At 40.0% G+C, this 10,480-nt stretch overlaps 1 pseudogene; it reads left to right on the top strand.

The window, feature by feature from the left end:
* The first annotated feature begins 5,746 nt into the window (after nt 1–5,746).
* LOC111879712 (5S ribosomal RNA) lies at nt 5,747–5,874 on the top strand (annotated as a pseudogene).
* Nucleotides 5,875–10,480: the final 4,606 nt, after the last annotated feature.

The raw sequence follows: 10,480 nt of genomic DNA on the forward strand, positions 1-10,480 counted from the left end.
GGTCTCTCTCGGATCTCACACGAGTGTTTTCAAGACGATTGGTGCGGATGGTATGCATTCTTGCATTGGCATTTACCCTCTTTGATACAATGGAGAGTCGTCCTGCCCTGAATTTCGTTTCGAGCAACCCTACGGATCAGGATTGGTAGAACTTTGTCTGCTGAGCTCCCTTCGCTTAAGTTGTAGCAGCTTCGGTCTCCTTTAGACGGCATATGTTGATCTTGCCCTTCACTCCATGTTTCCAAGCGTTCTACCCAAGGGAGCGTCGAGCCATGAAGAGCTGGACGAGGGTTAGGATTTGAATTGGGAGTTACCGGGGGTAGGTTCTCCTCCTCGAGTTCGGAGTTATCATCATCCGAAAGGTCTTCAGCATGATGATCATTCAAAAGGGATTGGATGATCATTCTTTGGTTCTTCTCTGAACCATCTAGCATTTCCTTCGTTCGGGAAGTATGGGTCTTCGTGGGGATGGGGTCCAGCTATGTTATCTATGCGATAATTGGGGTATAAGAATCTAACACATAAGTAGTTTATAGTAATACACAAAATACTCCTATAGTATTTTAGGTATATGTTCTATTGTTCTCATTTTGGTATTGTGGGTAAGTTTTTAGGTTGGTTGCAACTCACAACCACACTTAGGCACATGCTAGTCAACCCTCAGATAATATAGTTGATCAGGCTATATCATCCCAGTTTTTACTATATGTCTCTAAGTCTACTTGTGCTACCCAACAATCGTAATACTTTTGTTCTGTCCTAGTGACACTGATTTTAGTATGAATGCAAGAATGTATACTTAATTAAATATTTTATTATTTAAAAGTATGGACTCTTTATCAGAGTATTTTAATCCCTATTGTATTTATAGTTTGTATATCTTTTATGGGTTGACATACTCAATTCATTATTAACAATGCTCTGATACCAATCTGTCACACCCCAAAACCTAGAACGGCGGAAACATTCTGGGGCGGAGGACGTCATGTAATGTATCACAACAATGCAAAGTAGTAAACAAGCAACAACATCACCCATTGCATTAATAGTATAATTTTAATTACATTTGAGTTCTTTCAAAGTATAATTCTACAAAATGAATAATCAAAATAAAAGATGAGTCTTTACCGCTCCATCTTAACAGAGCCTGGTAATCGTACCTGTCTGTCTGTGTCCTGGGAATACAAGTTATTTTGAAAGAGAGTATCAGTATTTATGTGACTTTGATTTGTAAAACTGTAAAGAAAGACCTGCAATGTTTGAAGGAAAGTTTGTACCAATGAACATGTTTGTAAGTAGTTGTAAACGTTTGAAAACTCTAGAAAATCCCATATTTTCTACTAGTATAAAAAGTAGCCTTCTACCAAGACCCGACCGTTTTGAATGTTTGCTTTTAGAAATCCAATATTTATCCATAAGTGAGTGGTAGTTTAAAAGTCCCAAAAATGAACTACAATGGTGTTTTTCCATGTCTAAAATAGTAGATTTGTGTACGTATATAATCGCTAAAGTATTTGATAACCCCGTAAATCAATGCGTTTTTAATACTCCATGTGAGTTTTATAACCTTGCTAATGACCCAGACTGCCTGTAACAACGTTCTTCAGGCGTTGGAATTGTTATGACGTTTGTCACCCCAGGCCTGCCGGCCTAGCTGTAGCTAACAGCTTAGGTGTGGGATTGTCAATCCCGTATAGATCTATACACAAGTATCACGCTCCCCCTACAAGGGATTATGGTATATAATACAGGACTTAATAATGCATACTCGAAAGTACGTGAAATGTCTCACAAAACCTAGTATAAAACAGATTTACTAATGAAAATGTCCATTTGTTCTTGTATATGAAAATATCTCTTTGATATGGTACTTGTAGTATGTAAAATTTCATGAATATCTAGTATACTATCTTATGTAATCGTATCTCTTGTAATTGTATGTCTTGAAATTTGTATGCCTTGTAATTGTATGTAATCGTATCTCTTCATATAGTAAGTAATGTATTAGTATAGACTCATAAATAAACTGACTCTTGTGTAATTCCTTGTACTTGGAATGGTAAGTAGTATATCCTAACTATACCTATTATAGTTACTAGTATTGTGCGTGTATAACCGAAGTATGCCTTTGTTACCCAAAGGTACTGAACCAACTGATGAAAACTTTTAAGCCAATATATGTATACATGATATATATATATATATATATATATATATATATATATATATATATATATATATATATATATATATAGGCGTGCATTTGACAATAAAAATATAAAAGAAGTTTTGTAAAACCTGTGAAAAGTTTAATAAATAAGAAATGATGACTTGATGTAAGTTTATAAAATGATTTGAAAGTAGTTTGTTTGATAAGAACAATTTTAAGTATAGGAAGACCTTTGTTTGAAACACGATTCTAACAGCGTTTGAAAGGAAACATAAAGTATGTAAGACAGTTTGATAAAGAGTTTTTAACATGTAAAAATGTTTGCCGTAAACTATTATAGTTTTTCCAAAAGTTTGTTTCGTTTGTATAGTAAACCATAGTGAAATGCTCACTTGTTATGTAAAGTGTAACTTTTGTAGCGACATAAATGAACACATATACTTAAAGTATAGATAAAGTGTTTGATTCGTATATGTATAACAACATATTTAATTTAAAAAGACAAGATGTTATCGTGATATATTTTGTGTACGAAAGTTTCCATGTAGTAGTTATGAATCACATATGGTTTACTTGATAAAAAGAGTATATAATGAAACTTTAGGTTACACACGATAATAACCGTATGTTTACTTTTATTCCTCCCCCCCCCCCCCCTAAAATGTATAAAAAGCATTGATAACACATTTGAAAATGTAGTTTATAAGGGTATGAACTCACCGAAGAAGTGCGTGATTTGAAGAAAACGAGATTTTCCCGCGCGGCACCTCGACCGGAAAGTGACGAGATTCTCGGGAATCTCGAAGCTTCAGACCTTCGTCGGGGTTTAGATATAAAACCGCGAAGTAGGAATGTTGTCGGCACGAAAAACGAGGTGAAAATGTGAGAGAAATGAAGAATTATAGCAAAGGTAGTCGGCACCCTCGCACTCTATTTATAGGAGTTGTAGGTCCTCGGTACGCTGGGCGTACTTCGGACTTACGCGGGGCGCACCTCGTACGCTGGGCGTACTCCGAGGTTACGTTGGGCGTTCGCTTGCATCACTGCTGACCGCATCCTTGGGCGAAGTTTTTGGTTGACGTGGACGATCCGGAGCCTAGCATCCGAGTACGCTGGGCGTAAATCGTTTCGGTGTGTGTGCCACGAACTTGTAAAATCCGTAACTTTCGCATACGGGCTCCATTGTGGACGTTCTTTATATCCATGCGAAGGTGAGAAAATACTCTACAACTTTCATTTAGCCTCCGCCGGCTAATTTTGACGTTATTTTTAATTATATTTTAATTAATAGGCCGGGACACGATAACTTCGTTAAAAATCCATAACTCCTTCATCTGGTGTCCATTTTCGTCAAACTTGTTACTGTTGTAATCCTATTGTCGGGGTCTTCAACTTTCGTTTAGGTTGTGTCGGCTAAAAATCGCTCGATCTTTATTTCGAGTTTTTAGCTGCCTACCGCTGTTGCGAAACTTAGAAAATTTGTAACTTTTTCATATGAAGTCCGTTTTGGGTGTTCTTTCTATGCATAATCACGGTTTAACGTAATCTACGACTTTCATTTAGATACCTAAGGCTAAAAATTATTGTATCGAAACTTTGCGTTTTACGTCTATCAGCGTTGCTGGTTTTTGCTGCGAATCTTAGATTGGTCATAACTTCTTCGTTATAACTCGGATTTTAGTGTTCTTTATATGTACGAAAACCTTGATACGATTCCTACTACTTTATTTAACCCAAATAAGATTTTTATGAAAGTTATATTTTGGCCTAAATTTGACTGGTGTTACATTATATTGTCTCAAAATGTCGGGTTGTCACACAGTCCTGGGTGTTTGAGATTTTTTGATGTTTTGTGAGATTGTGGATAGTTACGAGTCTTTTGAAAACGATGAGATTTGTCATGGGAGAAGATCTTTTGACACTGAGATTGACACATGAACTTTTTATCATATTCCCTGACATTTGGCTTGGTTTGTGGTTTTGAGGAAAAAGTATGCTTTTGTCCAGTCCGAGGATTGTAATATTTGACGTTTTTGTTTGTGTGTTTTGAAAAGGTGTTTTTTGCAGGTCTTGCAGGTACGTAGTGTAACATCCCCCTCTGGCACGTATCACAATATTGTCCGCTTTGGGCCACTCGGCACGAGGACTTCCCGGGGGGTCACCCATCCTGGTACTACTCCCGCCCGAGCACGCTTAACTGCAGAGTTCTTATGGGATCTGCTGCCTTCACGGCTTTAAAACGCGTTGTGATAGGGAAGGTATCCACACCCCTTATAAGGAATGCTTAGTTCTCCTTCCCAGCCGATGTGGGATCAGATCTAACCCACTTTCACACCCCCACCCCCATTATAGGGTTCGACGTCCCCGTCGAACACATCGACCCGTTCCCTGGCTCTGATACCATTTGTAACATCCCCCTCTGGCACGTATCACAATATTGTCCGCTTTGGGTCACTCGGCACAAGGACTTCCCAGGGGGTCACCCATCTTGGTACTACTCCCGCCCGAGCACGCTTAACTGCAGAGTTCTTATGGGATCTGCTGCCCTCACGGCTTTAAAACGCGTTGTCGTAGGGAAGGTATCCACACCCCTTATAAGGAATGCTTAGTTCTCCTTCCCAGCCGATGTGGGATCAGATCTAACCCACTTTTATCACAATATTGTCCGCTTTGGGCCACTCGGCACGAGGACTTCCCAAGGGGTCACCCATCCTGGTACTACTCCGTCCGAGCACGCTTAACTGTAGAGTTCTTATGGAATCTGCTGCCCTCACGGCTTTAAAACGCGTTGTGATAGGGAAGGTATCCACACCCCTTATAAGGAATGCTTAGTTCTCCTTCCCAGTTGATGTGGGATCAGATCTAACCCACTTTCACCCCCCATTATAGGGTTCGACGTCCCCGTCGAACACATCGACCCGTGCCCTGGCTCTGATACCATTTGTAACATCCCCCTCTGGCACGTATCACAATATTGTCCGCTTTGGGCCACTCGGCACGAGGACTTCCCAGGGGGTCACCCATCCTGGTACTACTCCCGTCCGAGCACGCTTAACTGCAGGGTTCTTATGGGATCTGCTGCCCTCACGGCTTTAAAACGCGTTGTGATATGGAAGGTATCCACACCCCTTATAAGGAATGCTTAGTTTTCCTTCCCAGCCGATATGGGATCAGATCTAACCCACTTTAAAAGTGGGTTAGATCTTATCCCACATCGGCTTGGAAGGAGAACTAAAAACTCATTATAAGGGGTGTGGATACCTTCCTTGTCACAACGCGTTTTAAAGCCGTGAGGGCAGCAGATCCCATAAGAACTCTGTAGTTAAGCGTGCTCGGGCGGGAGTAGTACCAGGATGGGTGACCCCCTGGGAAGTCCTCGTGCCGAGTGGCCCAAAGCGGAAAATATTGTGATACGTGCCAGAGGGGGATGTTACAAATGGTATCAGAGCCAGGGCACGGGTCGATGTGTTCGATGGGGACGTCGAACCCTATAATGGGGGGTGAAAGTGGGTTAGATCTGATCCCACATCGTCTTGGAAGGAGAACTAAACACACATTATAAGGGGTGTGGATACCTTCCTTGTCACAACGCGTTTGAAAGCCGTGAGGGCAGCAGATCCCATAAGAACTCTGCAGTTAAGCATGCTCGGGCGGGAGTAGTACCAGGATGGGTGACCCCCTGGGAAGTCCTCGTGCCGAGTGGCCCAAAGCAGACAATATTGTGATACGTGCAGGCCTTTTGTGAGGTGATTTCTTAAATTCTTGAGGTGACCTTTTGAGTGCCGTATTTGGCAAAATTCCTTTCCATTTTTGAGTTTTTGAAAGTGACTTTGGAAGGGTCGTAGTAGGTAGAATACCTTTCCATTTTGGATTGTCTAATGAATAGACCTGAAAACCATTTGATCGAAAAGACTTATCCTTAGTGTCAGATGATTTCTGAGCAGTGTTAGAAACAATGAACTCCTTCCTTTTTGTTTTCTTGGAAACAGTTGATTTGAAGTGATAATTTGAGAAAACAAGTTTTTCTGGACTCTTTGACTTGGAACATTTAACAAATTTCTTTTGTTTTGAATGAATTTCCCGTTGATTTCCACGATAACAAAATTCTTCTTTAAAAGCTCTTTTTGCTTCGGTCTTAGGAGAACCGCAGTCAGTGACATTTAATTGCGGTTTCCTTAAATCTTTTGGAAATTTTGAAAAACAGGGACTTGATTCATCCGAACTGGAGATGTCAGGACTTTGAGAACATTGACCAAATTCAAAATTTTTGATTGGTAATTCATGATTAATTGGTTCAATAGTCACAGAACTTTTGATAATGGTCTGCGGTGTAATGCTGTGAACAACTGCAAAGTAAGTCTTGGTGGACACTTTAGTGGGACATTTGATACTAGGTAATGGGACAGATTGTAGTTCATGACTGTGGTTAGGAATACTGCGGTCAGACTGCAGAGATGGAAAGTCCAATGTGACTTCAGGACTTTCTACAACAATTTCCTCATCAACTACGGATGATGTTTGAGAATCAAAATGAATTATGTTATCAAAATGATTAGAAAATTCAGGGAGAATTTCCTCGATAACACAGTTATTACTCAGATCATGTAGTTTACCAAAATAAGTTTGGATATCCTCAGGAAATGTTTTGTCATTGACTGGGAACAAAAAGTTGCGGTCTGGAGGGACGTAGGGACATTCCGGGGTGAACCGAGGTGAGGAGTCCGTTACGGTTGGATACCCATTAGACCAACCCCAATTGAAGGTGTTATCAACATTCCAATTATTAACTAGATTTTCAATGGCTTCACTTGCATTAAAAATCTTTTCAATTAAAAGATTTAAGTGTACAATTTCACTCTGTGCTAAATATCTCTGATTTAAAGCTATCTCTAGTTGTGTTTCACTTAACATTCTAGCATCCTTTTCTAGCATCAAGTCCTTCTCTAACATTTCCATTTTGAGTCTCTTATTATCCAAACGTCCTCTAACGTGGAACATCTCCTGTGATGCGATGTTCTTCTCATCTAAGGCTTTATTGTAGTCTGTAAGGACGGCAACACATGTGTCATTGAATGTGTCTATGAAAGGTTGATAGTCATGCATGCTATTATTTAAGGTTTGAATCATAAGTTTTACCTGTTCCACAATGCTGAGAGTTCCATCTTTCTCCATATAGTAATGGTTCTTCTTTAGCTTGGTTGAGCCGTCTTCATCAGCAATTGCTACCATACAGATCTTGCCTTTTCCTTTACTATGATTGTCTACATCTTCGCCTCCTGATAACCATACCTGATGATTCCTTTTCACTTGAGCAACATAAGCTTTTCCCTTTTCTTTGACCTCTAGTTCTTGAGCCATTCTGAGATAGAAAGCTCTGTCTTTCAGTACGTTTGCCTTGCAATCCTTGGCAAAATGGTTTTCTTTGTTGCACTTGTGTCATTTAACAATGTCACTTTTTTCTTCTAAAGAAGTATGGGAGTCAGTTGATTGAGACTGCGGTGGTACGTCTTTAGACTGTGTTTACTGAGGCTGCGGTGGAGGGAGAGGGTTCTTGGTGGAACGAAAGTGATTGTTTTGAAAGTTGCGGTTAAAAGGTGGTCGGTTGTACTGTTGGTTTTTACGAAATGAAGGCGGTAAGCGATTGAATTTTTTACTGATAAGGGCGATGGCATTCTGAAACTCTTCTTTATCATCATATTCTGAGGCAGCTTCATATGACTGTGGTGGTGAGTCATACGAGGTGGGATATGTTTGAGTGTGAGGTGTTTGTGCTACAAGAGCAAGTGGACCTCCGAAGTCTGAACAGTCCTTGAGTACAGTGGACTCTTGAGCTTGCAATTCTCCATAGAGCTTATAGAGAGACAAAGAGTGAATCTTCCTATCTCCTTGAACAATCATTTTGGCTGTTGTCCAATGTCTTCCCAAGCCATTAAGAAACTGTAGATTTGTTTCATGATGGCTGCCGACGGTGCCCGCATTGAATAGTTTTGTGACAATCAAGTTGAATCTCTTAAAGGAGTCTTCCATACTTTCACCGGTGTAAGCTTTTAAGTTTTTGATTGAGTGCCATCGTGAGCTTCTTGTCTTGAGCTTGCTCTGAACGTTCATACAGATTTTTTAGAACATCCCAGATCTCTTTTGCTAATTTGCAGTTTATGATAATGTCGAAGTTGTCAGGAGCAACTCCACAAGAGATTTCATAAAAGGCAATAGAATCATTTTCCATCTTGTCGATATCATCTTTGGTGGGACGGTTCAAAGCTGGTTGACCTCCTCCTAGCCTTGTTGTGGCTCCGTCAGTTTAGACCGGTGTAAGGACTGGGACATCTGTCAGGGTATCTGTCAGGGTACCGTAAACCCACAAATTGAAAAGAACTAGACTTGGATACAAAAAGGAATTTCTATAGTAAGTCAAATGGGAAACTCAAACATCGCAAACTCAATCCAGATGTTTTCGCTGTGTATGTCACAATCACAAACACCTCCCTCCATCAAATCCCTACTCTAAGAAATTTATCCCCACTATACTAAGTGCAATTTCCACCAAGTCGAAAATTACATGGTCTACAACATCTGTAACTTGAGAGGTCACACCTTTAAGTTTTGCAGAAGAAATCGAACAACGCAACCTCAACCCCACTACAGAAAGAAGCCGAAGTTGCTTCGAGTGCAATCAACCAGGGAATTTCAAGGACTCCTTGAAACTAAATAACAAGGGTGACAAAGGAAGCAACTGTGGTAACTGGTATTTTTCCTATCAATAATATTTATGCTTCTGTATTACTAGATAATGGTGCCGATAGAAGCTTTATTTCTTATAAATGTAGATTTAAGCATGATTAACTATAAATCATGGAAACTTAATGAAACTTACACGATGAAAGTAGCAAAGAGTCAGTTAGAAAGCACCTTAGAAATACTCACTAATTTCCTTCTCACCCTGAATAACCACGTCTTTCACGTCAACCTAATACCTATAACCATTGGAAGTTTTAATGTGATCATCAGAATGGATTGGTTATCACGTCATCGAGCATAGATTTTATATTACGAAAAATTTGACCGACTACCTTACCCAACAACGAATCTCTCGTGATTTATAGAGACAGATCAGGAAAGAATCTAGGAATCAACTCTTACATGAAGGAAAGAAGGTGTTTGTAGAATAAATGCTTAACTTTCTTGGGTTATGTGGTGGATATGCAAGACAAAGGTAAGGAAATAAAGGACACACCGCAAGTGTACGATTATCCGGACATATTTCAAAAGGACCTACCTGGAATACCTCTAGTTAGACAGGTCAAATTCTAAATCGACCTAATCTCAGGTGCAGCACCAGTGGCACGATCTCCTTCTCGTTTGGCTCTATCGGAAATGAAAGAACTATCCAATCAACTCCAATAACTTCTTGACAACGGCTTTATCAGGCCAAGCTTTTCTCCATTAAGAGCTCTGGTATTGTTATCAAATAAAAGGGTTCAGGACATGCATAAACTATCGAGATTTGATCAAACTCGTCATCAAGAGATGGTATCCACGCTCGAGGATTGATGACTTGTTGGACCAACGACAAGGACCCCGTTACTACTCAAAGATCGATCTAAGATCCAGCTACCATCAATTCAGAGTGCAAGAAGTAGTGTAACGTCCCGAAAATCACGACATAAATTTTTTTGTTTTTAGATTAATAAATTGTCAATACATATCTTTCTTATAAAACCAAGGTAACCAAGATTTAACAAAACATCATCAAATTAGAGTAATTCATAGAATGCGGAAAAATGTGGTATGTGCTCTGCAATCATCCCGAGCTCTTCCAATGGAAAACCAAAGTACCTGAAACATAAAATGAAAACCATAAGCACAAAGCTTAGTGAGTTTCCCAAAATACCATACAACATACAACCATAGATTATCATGCAAAATACATATAGCTTCCATGGGCTCCCCATTGTCTTTATCTGGAATGCCATGGCTTCCCTATGCTCTTTAACTGGAATGCCATAGGCTCCCTGCATGGTCTGATATCCAAGTGTCACGGGCTACCCTCGGGGTCTTCCATGAAACAACTAGCATACCATATAACACGTAATGGGTCGACATTGGTGCCTTTGACCCATGGATATAGTGAGAAGACTCACTTCAGACTGTTGAAACCAACGGATACTCTCTGACTGCAGATCCGCTAAAAAATCCCCGCGCTAGCAAACAATTAACACCCAATTAGCAATTGGGTTCCAAACCTAAACGAATAATACATATATGGGGTAAAATGACCATTTTAACCCTCACTTCGTTTGGTCAAAGACT

This window comes from Lactuca sativa, chromosome 5 (genome assembly GCF_002870075.4).
Source record: "Lactuca sativa cultivar Salinas chromosome 5, Lsat_Salinas_v11, whole genome shotgun sequence".
In the NCBI taxonomy this organism is placed as follows: domain Eukaryota; kingdom Viridiplantae; phylum Streptophyta; class Magnoliopsida; order Asterales; family Asteraceae; genus Lactuca; species Lactuca sativa.